The sequence below is a fragment of the Palaemon carinicauda genome, chromosome 25 (genome assembly GCF_036898095.1).
Source record: "Palaemon carinicauda isolate YSFRI2023 chromosome 25, ASM3689809v2, whole genome shotgun sequence".
NCBI lineage: Eukaryota > Metazoa > Arthropoda > Malacostraca > Decapoda > Palaemonidae > Palaemon > Palaemon carinicauda.
Window position 1 is genome coordinate 49,181,417 of NC_090749.1, and position 14,549 is coordinate 49,195,965.

The following is a 14,549-nucleotide window of genomic DNA, read 5'->3' on the forward strand; positions in this document are numbered from 1 at the left end:
ACACATACATATTCAATACTTCCCACCACCTACCAAGTTTACTAACTATAACAAGACAGTTTCTGCAGTTCGTAGGAGGTTGTGGTTTCCGAGTGGACCTCTTGGTGTACCACCTGTCCCAATGGTATGACTACTCCTCTCCCCCCTACTTGAGGGGCAGCGAAAGACTGAATAGATATACGTTTAGCAATGCTGCTTAACGTGATGTGATATATATATATATATATATATACAGAGAGAGAGAGAGAGAGAGAGAGAGAGAGAGCTGGCCACTTGATCTTCATTATACAGGGGAGCTGGAGAGAATAAGTTATAATCTCTTAGCTTTTGCAAACTGTAGCTCTTGATAAAAAATTTGTTTTTATTGTCTTTAATATCCATAATGAATTTTTTAGGTCTGAAGTACGTGTTAAGTTGGCCAAGTCACCATCCACCAGTTAAGGTAATACCGCTAGAGAGTTATTGGGCTAGATTTATAGACGGTAATCTCGTACCACACATAAACACATACACACACACACAAACGCTCACACACTGTACACTGGATCTCTCACTGGTTACAGCTTATTTTTCCTTCGCCTACGTATACACTGAATAGTTTGAAATATTCCTTACTACTCCTGGAGCCAAGGGGTGTTCGCATGCTAAAAAGAGCCCCTAGGTTACTCACTATTTTCTGAAAGAACATCACCTGGGGCATCATTTTAGCGAGGGTAGACATTCTGAAACCCGGCAATAATCTTGCTAGGGATGGTTTTGTAGCTATTGACCATACTAAAAATTTCCGCATAAATTTGGGGTAGGGGAAATTCAAATCTTAATAACTCAGTAAGGAAATAAGCTATTTGCATGAAATACCCATCAAAATGTAGCTTATCGGGCATGCTACAGGATGAAAGTAAGAAGTATTACAATAGATCAAGGTCAAGGTCACCAGAGCTCAAGCAATGACCTAATTTGACAACAAAAGCGTAAAATAGCGTACGTAAAGCTGTATTATTATTATTGTTATTATTGTTATTATGTTGTTGTTGTTAATAAAATTATTATTGTTATTATTATTATCATTATTATTATTATTACAGTACTGTACTGTATTATTATCATTATTTATTATTATTACGGTATTACTTAATCTACGTACGTTCGGTATGCGCGGGGCATCTTCTATGAGTTGGTAACCTACGCATCATAGTACTGTAAGACAGGTTGTGATTGGTTCAAGCGCTGATAGATGACGAATCAGAACTCAAGTTTTGTTATCTAGCCTATGATTGGTGTTTTGCCATCATCTCCTACCCGCAGCATCTAGGTTCTCGCGGGGCTGGATCGTCCACTTTCTCTTACCGCGTATCGCTGAGTAGACGTTCTTAAGTTTGTGAATCTGTGCTGTGTGCGACTTTTTCAAGTTGAACTTTTTGTTAAATCCTACTGTAATGGCTCCCAAGCGTTCTGCTTCTCTTAAGGCTGGTAGTGAGCCTAAACGCCACCGAAGGATGATGACGATAGCTGAGAAGGTTACGCTTCTCGACATGTTAAAAGATGGTAGAAGTTACGCGGCCCGCTGGCCGCCATTTTGGCATCAACGAATCTACTGTTCGCTATATCAAGAAGGACGAGGTGAACATTAGAAAGACGGCTGCAATCACCTTTAGCAGATCAGCGAAGCGAGTCGTTACAACGCGTAATAAAACGATCGTACGCATGGAAGGTGCTTTAGCTGTGTGGATTTCCGACTGCCGGAAGAAGAACATAGCGTTGGATACGAACACCATTCAAACAAAGGCTTTGAGCTTATATGAGAATTTTGCTGCAAAGGAACCTAAAGACGACGACGGCAACCATGCTGAAGATGATGATGATGCAGATGATCCTCAACCAGGGACATCCACTGATTCCCAGCCTCAGAAACGTTTTTCCGCCAGCAAAGGATGGTTCGCGAAAGTTTCAGAAACGCTTCGCCCTGAAAAAGCGTTTCCCTGCATGGGGAGTCTGCTTCCGCTGACACTGCCCGCTGCTGAAACTTACGTGAACCAGACGTTCAAGAATATTATCGCCGAAGGTGGATACAAGCCGGAACAAGTCTTTAATATGGATGAGACCGGCTTGTTTTGGAAGAGAATGCCGTCGCGAACTTTCCTGTTCAAAGAGGAAGCCAGATCGCGTTACCCTCGTGATGTGTGGCAATGCTGCTGGATTTTTGCTAAAGCCGGGGCTTATTTATAAGTCGAAAAATCCTCGCGCTTTGAAAAATAAAAATAAGAATATCCTTCCCGTGTACTGGATGCATAATCAAAAAGCATGGATTACGAAGATGCTGACCTCCAACTGGTTCCATCAGTGTTTTATCCCGCAAGTCAGCAAATATCTCTTAGAGAAGGGCTTGCCATTCAAGATCCTTCTCCTTATGGATAACGCTGGTGGACATGCAACTGACCTGTCGCATGAGGGCATTCAGGTTGAGTTCCTGCCACCCAACACCACGTCATTAATTCAACCCGATGGACCAGGGGGTTATCAGGGCGTTCAAGGCCCTCTACACGAAGAACACCTTGGCGGACCTTGTTGCGTGTGTGGATGCTGCCCAAGATGATGAGGATGAAGATTTTAACTTGAAGGCGTACTGGTGGCAGTACACCATAGCCACGTGCCTGCAGAATATTCAGAAGGCACTTCAAGAGATGAAACCTGCAACCGTGTATGCGAGCTGGAAAAAGTTGTGGCCCGATATGGTTTACGACGACAAGGGATTTACTCCGTCGGAAATCCAACACTCTGCAATACGCAAATCTGTGCAGTTGGCTGCCATAATTGGAGGTGACGGGTTTGGCGACATGACGACTGAAGACGTCGACGAGTTGTTGGGACTGCCATTCCCAGCCCCTAACTGACGCAGACCTCGAAGACCTGACGAAATCGGCAAGCGAAGAAGAGAGTGAAACCCAGGAAGAGACCCAAGAAAATGTCGAAGAAACGGGCTTAACATTAGAACGGCTTGCCAAGGCCTGCAACCATGCGAAGGAGTTGAAAGAAATGTTGCAAGAGTGGGACGAGGATATGGTTCGCTCGATGCAATTCTGCAACAAGATCGATGAAGACATGACTCCCTACAAAATGCTCTTGGATCGAAAAAAGAAGCAGCGGCAACAACTTCCGATCACACAATGTTCTTCCAGCCTCGCAAAAAAGAGCCAGTTCCTCCTGCTAGTACGCCTTCGGAAGAAATTGAAGAAGTTTCCCAGGAAGAAGTTGAAGAGGTGTCCCAGGAAAAGACACCTCCGTCTGAAGAGACGTAAAATACTACCTGGCTGCACAGTAGAACACATCATCAGCTTCATCATCATCATTTCTACTGTGCAGCAAATTCATCGCCATCATCATTCAAGTTTTTCTTCAACTTCTTTCGTGGTGAGTACAGTAACAATCTTTATTTTTTACTTTAATATTCTTACTGTACATTCTAAAACTGTATTTGTGCCGGTTTTATAGTTTTAGTACTGTACGTACTGTATGCATTAAGTTAAAGGGAAGGTTTTAAAAGTCTACATGTTGTAACCTATCATATTTTTTTTTGTTTAAAATTTACATTTACGTACGTAAAACAATCTCTCTCTCTCTCTCTCTCTCTCTCTCTCGTAAATTGTTTTCCTGCTTTGCTACGTACAATACTGTATGTGCTGTACAGTACTGTATGATTTTATATAGATACGGTAAATTATATTTGTAAGGTAACATATTTTGTAAATGCTTTTACTGTAAATACTGTATGTACTGTATCATTATTTATCACTATCATCATGCGCGTTAAATGCCTTGTTTGTTCTGAGCGTGGTTGGTTTACTGAGCGTACAGTACTTTATGACGCCGTCGTTTCAGGGGGCGTCATAAAGAAAAACATTTCATTTGGAAGTCCTAAGAAAAATACGTAAACTAAAACATTGGTAATAAAAAAATCAACATACAGTACTGTATAATCAATATAATCGATGCAAAAACTAACCTATACATATATGTGTACACTAAATGAGTTTGTTTCTTCATTATGATCAGAGATGAACATAAACAAAACATTGGTTGCCATTTTTTATCGTGCTTTTTAGGTGTTTAGGAAACGCATGATATAAAATCGCCTTTAATATTTGTGCCTGTTTTAGTTTAGGGTGCTGTAGTACATTCATTAAGTGTTCTGTACATTAAAGGGTGGTTTGTTAACAGTACTACGTACAAGGAAGGTTTTAAAAGTCCGAATATACATGTTAAATAAATAGGTAAATATGATGTCACTACTTCGCGGATTTTCACCTATCGCGCCCGCGTCTGGAAACCTATCTACCGCGATAAACGAGGGTTCACTGTATATATATATATATATATACTGTATATATATATATCTATATATATCTATCTATATAAATATATATATATATATATATATATATATATAAAACACTGATAACAAAGGCCTCAGACATTTCTTAATTCATGTCTTCGGTTTGGCCACTTTCGGTTTGGCCATTTTCATGACCGCGCTCGCCATTGTGGATTGGTGATGATGTGAGATTTTCGTTTGATCGCTCACAGCAAACCAACCTAGTATGGGTGTCCCAGATCAATACAGCGATGGCGATACGCAAACCGTTTTCACCATGTTAAAGTATACCCACTCAGAAGGGATATATATATATATATTATATATATATATAAATATATATATATATATATATATATACATCAAGTGATAAAAAAGCCTAAAGCCCACATGAAGGACATCATCAACACGGTCAGGTCTACTTTAGCTTTTGTGATCCTTTTGGGCGGAAGGCAATATCGTCCAAGGATTCCTTGGTTGCAGGATGTCATGGACCGGAGGAGTTATTTCAGATCTCTCTCTCTCTCTCTCTCTCTCTCTCTCTTGCTGACACTTCATTTATTTCATACGAAAACACACACACAAGCATATATATATATATATATATATATTTATATATATATTTATATATATATATATATATATATATATATTATATATACAGATAATAATATACCGTATATTCATAAGTGAGCGTATGTGAATATATGCTTATGCAGTATATATATATATATATATATATATATACATATATATATATATATATATACTATCTATATATATACTATGTATATATACCTATTAGATTAAAGTAAATTCATTATAATTTGATTATAAGTTGTTAATACTTTTCCAACCTTTTGATCTTTTTTTTTAGTTTATTAATAAGCCAGCGTCATTTTTAGTTTGATGAACTCTGTAGAGAGTCATATGACTTCTCAGTTTTGTTTTGTTTCACCACCTTCTCCCCCCGGTATTAGTGAACTACTGAAGTGCCTTATTAACGATTGCTGTTTTTCTCTCCTATGAGCTGTGTTGACTCGAGTGAAAGGCTTGATCGGATGGTGGTGATAAGTGACAAGAGTGAGTTCGAGTTCCTACTCACAGTCTGACGCTCTGCCACTTCATCTTGGTGATCTTTGGAGTTTTTGAAGCACTTCCTTCGCTACTTTGTGTGTGGTCGCTGGTGTTTGTCACCCGCGACATTCATCAGCCACGTCCCTTCCCTCGTTCGTCGGAGGATTTGCGAACGAGTTGGGCCCGTTTCTACCGAGAACGGTGCGGTTTGCGACGTGCGAGATCCGTTGAAGTCCCGGATTCTCGGAGGCTACCACCCTTGGCGTTCCTGTGGCATTTTGGATTGCCTTCGGGCATTGCAGCGATCCAGTTGACCTGCTCATCAGCGTCAGTGAGTTCTTGGAACTCGTGGAGATACGTAGGGCGGCATACTACAGGTATGAGATATTTTTATTGTTATTTACGACGATCGTGGATCGCAGAGTACCTGTAGGTGTGCACGCCCTTGTTTGCAGTACGGTCTTCTGGACCTTGTATGGCCTGATGGGACAATCTACCGAGGTTTTTGTGAAGATTCCCTTTGTGTATTTTGTAAGATAATTATTTTCATAATTCATTGTTTATTAAGTTAAGTTTAACGTTTAAGTTAGTTTGTTTGTGCTAGGTAGGAGTTATATTAAGTTTCCCACTTATGTTCTCTTTCTTCCTTCTACCTATCTTAGTTTGTTAGGTTAGTTTTCTGGCCAGTGATTTTGAAAGGTAGCTGCCTGAAATGTTGTATTTAAAATCTTCCTATTTCTTAGCCTAGGGATTAACTTAGTTGTAGGTGATCTTTTAAAGATCTTAAGGTTGGTTTTCCCTCAATTTGTACATTTATTAATTTTGTTTATTATCATTACCAACCATGACTTATATTTGTTTTGTTTGTAAATAAATATTGTAACTTTTATTGAGGTGTTTGTTCTTTTGTTCCCGAGTTGCTGTGTTACATTTTTTACTGACCGCAAATTCTGAATAAAAAGAACCCTTGAAATTACGGCCGTAAATACGGCCATAACAATCTGGCGACCTTGCCAGGATTTGCGCTCGGCAGTGTACACAGTAGTTGGGACTTTGGAACGCTCCTCAGTGGGGTTATAGTATTTATTTTTTCTTTTGGAAATACCTTTCCCTCCTATCACTATGGCTAATTTAGAAGACTTTGTGTTTAGTCCTGCAGAGTTCTTAGGGTCAGCCGACTGTATTAGTCATTTACCAATATTAGGTAAGGAATATCTGGTTAGTTGTGCTAGATGGTTGGGTATTCCTTTCAAAGGGACTGATACAAAGAGGAAATTGCTTATAATGGTAAAGAACTGTGTCATGCAAGGTTTGGCTGAGGCTGAAGGGTTACTTGGTGAAAATATTAGTGATAGAGGTAGTGAATTAGGAAATGATGATAGGGTAGTTGCAGATGATAATGGCATTAGTGGTGGTGCAGGTTTTTCGTTATTTGATGATCCTCCTCAGACTGGAGTTATTTATGAAGGTCCGGCCAATTTGCTGCCAAAGGGAAATATATCCACAAACCCTGTCTTGTCTGAAGAGAATTTAGGGCCAGCAGTTTCCTACGGTTCCTGTAAATTCTAATTCCAAGGAAATTCAGGAATATGATTTAATTTGTAAAAGGATAGAGTTGTTGAAATTGGAACATGCGGAGAACGAGAGGGTGAGGAGGCATGAGATAGAGATGGCCAACATTAATTTGGAAATGGCTAGGTTACAGGGGGCTCCACAACCAATTTAGTACCCCCACGAGGTAGCCAGTCTGAAAGGTTTAATATTGGGGCTGCATTAAAATTGGTCCCCATTTTCGATGAAAGAAATGTTCCAGAATTCTTTAAGGCCCTTTGAGAGGGTATCTACACGATTGTCTTGGCCACCAGAGATGTGGACGGTGCTAATCCAGTGTAAATTGGTAGGCAAGGCAATCAGGGTATATAATGCCTTGGAGGAAGGGATAGCCAGGGATTATCACAAGGTAAAGGCACTAATTTTAAAAGCGTATGATTTGGTCCCTGAGGCATATAGATTAAAGTTTAGAAATTTTAATAAACATCCTTCCTTATCGTATGTAGAATTTGCCAGGTTCAAGGAGGAACAGTTTGACGACTGGTTGAAAAGTCGTCAAGTTGTCACTTTTTCTTCCTTGAGAGAACTAATGCTTTTGGAGGAGTTTAAGAAATCTTGCTCCAAAGAACTAAGAATTTATTTGGAAGAAGTGAAGGTCACTAATTTAGGTAAGGCAGCTCAAGTGGCTGACGAATTTGTCTTGACTCATAGAACAGGTTCCGGCAATTTCGTCAGCAAAGATAAAAGTAATAATGTAGTAGAGTCAGCGAATTTTCATAAAGGAGTAAGAGGTGATAATAATAAGCCTAAGAATTCAGTGGTTCAAAATAATTTCCATGCTAGTAACAATGGAAGATTCACGGGTAAACCTGGTACTCGTGTATTTTCCAATGGAGGTAGTACTGGAACGAGAAACAATAATGTGAAGACTTGTTTCTGGTGTAAGAAACCCGGTCATTTCCAAGCTCAATGTCAAGCCAGAACAGATTATCTTCAAAAAAATAATCCTGTGGCTTTAATGCCAAGTACATCTCCTCGACGTAAAATTACCCATAATTAGTAGTGATAGTGGTAGTAATTGTATGCCTGGGGATGGAAATAATAATCCACAGGAATGACTGAAGTATGATAAATACATATGGCCTGGTAAAGTAATATATAATTCTGTCATTATTGATGTTAAGTTCTTGAGAGATACAGGGTCTGCTCGTTCGTTAGTGCTGGAAAGCAGTTTGAAGGGTTTGGTGAAGTATTCAGGGAACTTTATTGTTCTGGGAGGTTTCCCGAACACAATAGTTTCGGCTCCTTTAGCAGAGGTAATGTTGTCATTCCCTGGGTATTATGGAAAGATCGAGTTGGCCGTTGTTGAGAGTCCTTCCTATAGCTGGTATTGATGGCATATTAGGAAATGATATGGTTAATAGTGATGGCCAGGAATTATTTCCAATATTGGCAATCAATAAGTGTCCAGTGGCGGTTACCACTAGAGCTGCAGCAAGAGCTGCAGACTTATTAAATAATGATGAAGAGTTAAATTTGAGTAGTTTAGAGGTAGATGTAGATGTAGGAAGACCCGGGTCAGTAGTAAGTAATGTAGTAAGTAGTGATAATATAATTCCAGATTGGGATCGAACAGCTTTTATTGAAGCCCAGAAAAGAGAGTATAGTTTTAATTTGGGTGATACTTCTGACTTGACAAAGCCTCGATTCTGGGTAAAAAAAGGGCCTGTTATATAGGGTGAGTCGTCCCCCTGGTTGCTAATGATCACCAAATACTCTCGTATTGAGCAAATAGTGGTGCCTTCTCACTTTCAGAGACAAATATTAAATATATCTCATGATGATGCATTCTCTGGTCATTTTGGTGTCTGGAAGACGTTCCGTCGGTTAGCTAAATGTTTTTGGTGGCCAGGAATGAAATCGTCAGTAAAACAATATGTGAAAGAATGTCCAGTGTGCCAAGTGGTAGGTAAACCTAATCAGACAATTGTAAAAGCACCTTTATATCCTATACCAGCTATTGGCGAGCCATTTAGTGAGCTAGTAGTTGATATAGTAGGTCCCCTGCCTAAAACTAAAACAGGTTTTGTATATTTACTGACTGTGATGGATCGGGCATCGCGATTTCCCGAAGCCATTCCCATGAAGAAAATCACATCTAAGGCTGTATTTGACCAGTTGGTAATTTTCTTTTCGAGGTATGGAATCCCTCGTAAGATACAAACTGATTGTGGAACTAATTTTACTAGTAAGGAATTTCGAAGTAAGTGTGCAGGTCTGGCCATTCTGCACACTACTAGTGTTCCTTACCATCCAGAGAGTCAGGGAGTGGTGGAAAGATTCCATCAGACTCTTAAATCAATTTTAAGGAGATTTTGCTATGAGCATGGAGAGGAATGGGATAAGGGTCTTCCTTTTGCTCTCTTTGCTCTTAGGAGTCATCCAAATTCATCCACGGGCGTGGCTCCTTTTGAGTTAGTCTTTGGACATAAAATTACGGGGTCCTTTAGAAATTCTATATGAAATTTTGGAGTCCGATCAAATAAAGGAGACGAACGTGGGAGAATTTGTTGATAAACCTTAAGAAAAACTTTCTAGCGCCTGGAAGTTTGCTAAGAGAAAATTTAGCTAACTCTCAGGCTGCTATGAAAAGTAATTATGACAAGAAAACTCGAGCCACGGTCGTTTGAGCCTGGGGAATTAGTTTTGGTGTTGGGTACTGATTCGGATAACTTCCTTGAACCCAGGTATAAGGGGCCTTGGAAGGTGTTGAGGAAGTTATCCGATCTTAATTATGAAATAGAAGCTCCCGGGACCAAACGAAAGTGTCGAATTTTTCACATTAACCGACTGAAACCTTATGTCTCTAGTAGATCTGATACTTTGGAAACGGGTATAATTCGATTTCTTTTGGTGGCAGAGGTGCTTCCTGATGGATCTGAGGAAATAATTAATCAAGTACCTTCGGATGCTCTATCTAAGAATGTGCAATGTTTGGATGGGTTGGATGAGCATCTGAAGCATCTTGATCTAAATCAAAGAAGGGAAATGGAAGGTTTAATTCATTCTTTTCAGATTTGGTTAGAGACTCTCCCGGATTGACTAGTTTAATTGAACATGATGTGGTAGTAGGAGAAGCTCACCAATTAAACAAAGTCCTTATAGACTAAATCCCACTAAAATGGATATAGTCAATAAGGAAATAGAATATATGTTGAAGCATGATTTGATACACAACCTTCTGTTAGTCCTTGGAGCTCCCCTATAGTATTGGTGAAGAAATCCGATGGACAGTATCGGATGTGTGTGGACTATCGCAAAGTTAATACGCATACTAAAAATGATTCCTTTCCCCTTCCTAGAATTGACGACTGCATAGACCGCATTGGTTCAGCAAAGTATATCACAAAATTGGATTTGCTCAAAGGCTACTGGCAAGTTCCTTTGTTCCAATCGAGCAAGAGAGATTTCAGCATTTGTCACCCCATTCGGCTTGTATGAATGCAAGGTCATGCCTTTTGGGATGAGGAATGCTGCTTGTACTTTTCAAAGATTAATGAACCGTGTGGTCTGTGGATTAGAAGGTACTGAGATTTACATTGATGATCTTGTTGTCCACAGTAATGATTGGAAAACTCATTTACTCAGATTACGTAAAGTTTTTGAAGCTCTCCGTGCTGCGGGTTTAGTCATTAACCTCGCTAAATGCGAATTTGGTAAGGCTAAAGTTGTGTATCTGGGTCATGAGGTTGGTCTGGGTCATATAGCCCCAAAACAGGCTAACGTCGAGTCTATATCTAATTTAAAGAGACCGTGCAATGTCCGAGAAGTTCGAAAAGTGTTGGGTATGATGGGCTATTATAGAAGGTTCGTTAGGAACTTTTCTGACATTGCCCGTCCCCTGAATGATCTTTTACAAAAAAATAAGAAATTCATTTGGACTAGTGATTGTGAAGAGGCATTCATTAGAATTAAGACTATTCTCATGTCTAAACCTATTTTGGTTTCTCCGAATTTTCAAGCTCCCTTTATAATTGCTGTTGACGCTAGTGATATAGGTATTGGAGGAGTTCTCTTTCAAAAGGGCGAAGACAAGGAGGTGTACCCAATATCCTACTACAGCAAAAAGTTGTTAACGGCAGAGCGTAAGTATTCAACTATTGAGAAAGAGGCTCTTGCCCTGATCCGTACCATATCTCATTTTAAACCATACTTAACTAATCTTTCTTTTCCAGTGGAGGTATGGACGGATCATAATCCGTTGGTGTTTATTGAACGGATGAAAGGGTCTAACCAAAGAATTTTACGTTGGGCCTTGCAACTGCAAGAGCTCAACTTGGTAATTAAGCATATTAAAGGAACTGATAATAAGATCCCAGACACCTTGTCTAGGATGTAAAGTGGTTTTTTTTTTTTTTTTTTTTTTTTTTTTTGGTCTTTCCCTGCCTCTTTCGCCCTGCTCGTTCCTCTTTGTGTTCATTTAGAGTGAAAGCAAGTGCTAACTTTATGGTTTATTCCGACATTGCTCGGTTGTTTCGTTTATGTATGCGATATTTTTTTTTTTTTTTTGCCAGTGTTGTTCTTAGTTTAAGTATTAGCTGTAAGAAATATTCTGTTCTATATTAGTCTTAGTTTCTTATTAGCAGATAGATAGCTCTTTGTGCCATTTATTATGACTTTAATTTGTAGCAAGAACTTTTGGAATTTCAGAACTTTATCATTTTCTGTAATTTAGTACATTTTGCTCTTGGCTTTAGGTTTTTTTTTTTTAGATTCTGTGTTTAATTAGACTCTTTATATCTTGGTATGTTTGAGTTATATTTAATGCTGACCTTTTTATTTCAGGATGTGTAATGCACCATTGTGTGTACTGTATTAAATAATCCTATGCATGTTTATATTAAGGTTATCTTTACTTTTGAGATTTATTTTATTTTTAGATTTAATTGATTCTTTAGGATGTATAAAATTTTTTACTCTATTTGATTTTAAAATTTTTGTAGGGGGAGAAAGGTATTAGATTAAAGTAAATTCATTATAATTTGATTATAAGTTGTTAATACTTTTCCAACCTTTTGATCTTTTTTTTTAGTTTATTAATAAGCCAGCGTCATTTTTAGTTTGATGAACTCTGTAGAGAGTCATATGACTTCTCAGTTTTGTTTTGTTTACCACCTTCTCCCCCGGTATTAGTGAACTACTGAAGTGCCTTATTAACGATTGCTGTTTTTCTCTCCTATGAGCTGTGTTGACTCGAGTGAAAGGCTTGATCGGATGGTGGTGATAAGTGACAGAGTGAGTTCGAGTTCCTACTCACAGTCTGACGCTCTGCCACTTCATCTTGGTGATCTTTGGAGTTTTTGAAGCACTTCCTTCGCTACTTTGTGTGTGGTCGCTGGTGTTTGTCACCCGCGACATTCATCAGCCACGTCCCTTCCCTCGTTCGTCGGAGGATTTGCGAACGAGTTGGCCCGTTTCTACCGAGAACGGTGCGGTTTGCGACGTGCGAGATCCGTTGAAGTCCCGGATTCTCGGAGGCTACCACCCTTGGCGTTCCTGTGGCATTTTGGATTGCCTTCGGGCATTGCAGCGATCCAGTTGACCTGCTCATCAGCGTCAGTGAGTTCTTGGAACTCGTGGAGATACGTAGGGCGGCATACTACAGGTATGAGATATTTTTATTGTTATTTACGACGATCGTGGATCGCAGAGTACCTGTAGGTGTGCACGCCCTTGTTTGCAGTACGGTCTTCTGGACCTTGTATGGCCTGATGGGACAATCTACCGAGGTTTTTGTGAAGATTCCCTTTGTGTATTTTGTAAGATAATTATTTTCATAATTCATTGTTTATTAAGTTAAGTTTAACGTTTAAGTTAGTTTGTTTGTGCTAGGTAGGAGTTATATTAAGTTTCCCACTTATGTTCTCTTTCTTCCTTCTACCTATCTTAGTTTGTTAGGTTAGTTTTCTGGCCAGTGATTTTGAAAGGTAGCTGCCTGAAATGTTGTATTTAAAATCTTCCTATTTCTTAGCCTAGGGATTAACTTAGTTGTAGGTGATCTTTTAAAGATCTTAAGGTTGGTTTTCCCTCAATTTGTACATTTATTAATTTTGTTTATTATCATTACCAACCATGACTTATATTTGTTTTGTTTGTAAATAAATATTGTAACTTTTATTGAGGTGTTTGTTCTTTTGTTCCCGAGTTGCTGTGTTACATTTTTACTGACCGCAAATTCTGAATAAAAAGAACCCTTGAAATTACGGCCGTAAATACGGCCATAACAATACCTATATATATATATATATATATATACATATATATATATATATATATATATATGTGTGTGTGTGTGTGTGTATATATATGTTTATATAAGAGAGATTTTCTGTATAAAATTTAAGATTTATAATCATAAAAAACTAAACTTCTATGTGGTAAAAGTAATAATTATCTATTGAAGGCATGGCGGGTTAACCACCGTCCATTTTGTTTAGCACCTTCCTCTTACCTTACAAATATATAAAAAACAAATTGTTACTTACATAAGACATACATACTGTTACTATTCTCTGTCAATATACATGGAACAAACCAGAGGGCGCTTTGTACTTTATGGGTATGTAGAACCTTCGGGTTTGGAGCGCCATCGGCAGCAGATACTTGAGTTCTTTCCCACCCCCCTCCTCCCACGAATGGAAAGGGAGGACTCTTGCCTTATGATAAAGGTATATTGTTTTCTTAGTTCATAGATTAGGGATGGGAGGATGAGCCCAGTAAAAAACTTTTATTCGCCTTTCGTCTGAGTATTTTACACAGCTTTCGTTCTTAGGTTAATGTATTTATTCCTTCATTTTCTTTCCTCGTTTTGATATTTTTCCCTGTTGGAGCCCTGGGGCGTATAGCATCCTGCTTTTTCAACTAGGGTTGTATCTTAGCTAATAATAATGATAATATTATTATTATCAGTAGCCAAGCTACAGACTTAGTTGAAAAAGCAGGATCCTATACGCCCCAGGGCTCCAAATTGGGAAATATTCCAATGAGGAAAAAAAAGTAAGGAAACAGATAGAATATTGAGCCTGGGTGTACTCTCGAGCAAGAGAACTCTAACATAAAGTGGAAGACCATGGTACAGAGGCTATGGCACTACCCAAGACTAAAGAATAGTGGTTAGATTTTGGAGTGTCCTTCTCTTAGAAGATCTGCTTAGCTAAAGAGTCTCTACTAACCGTACCAAGAGGAAAGTATAGCTACTAAACAATTACATTGCAGTCGTTAATCCTTTCGGTGAAGAAGAATTGTTTGGTAATCTCAGTGCTGTCAGGTGTATGAGACAAGAAGAAAATGTGGAAAAAATAGGCCAGACTATTCGGTGTATGTGTAGGCAAAGAAATAATAACAAGAGATGGGTCCAATGTAGTATTGTATGACTGGTCAAAAAACCCAATAACTCTTTATCGGTAGCAACTCAGCGCTATACCTCACAGTCTAGGGGTGATGTGATGCTCTGTCAAGCGAGTAGCTTGCACTAATTAACAACATAAAGGAG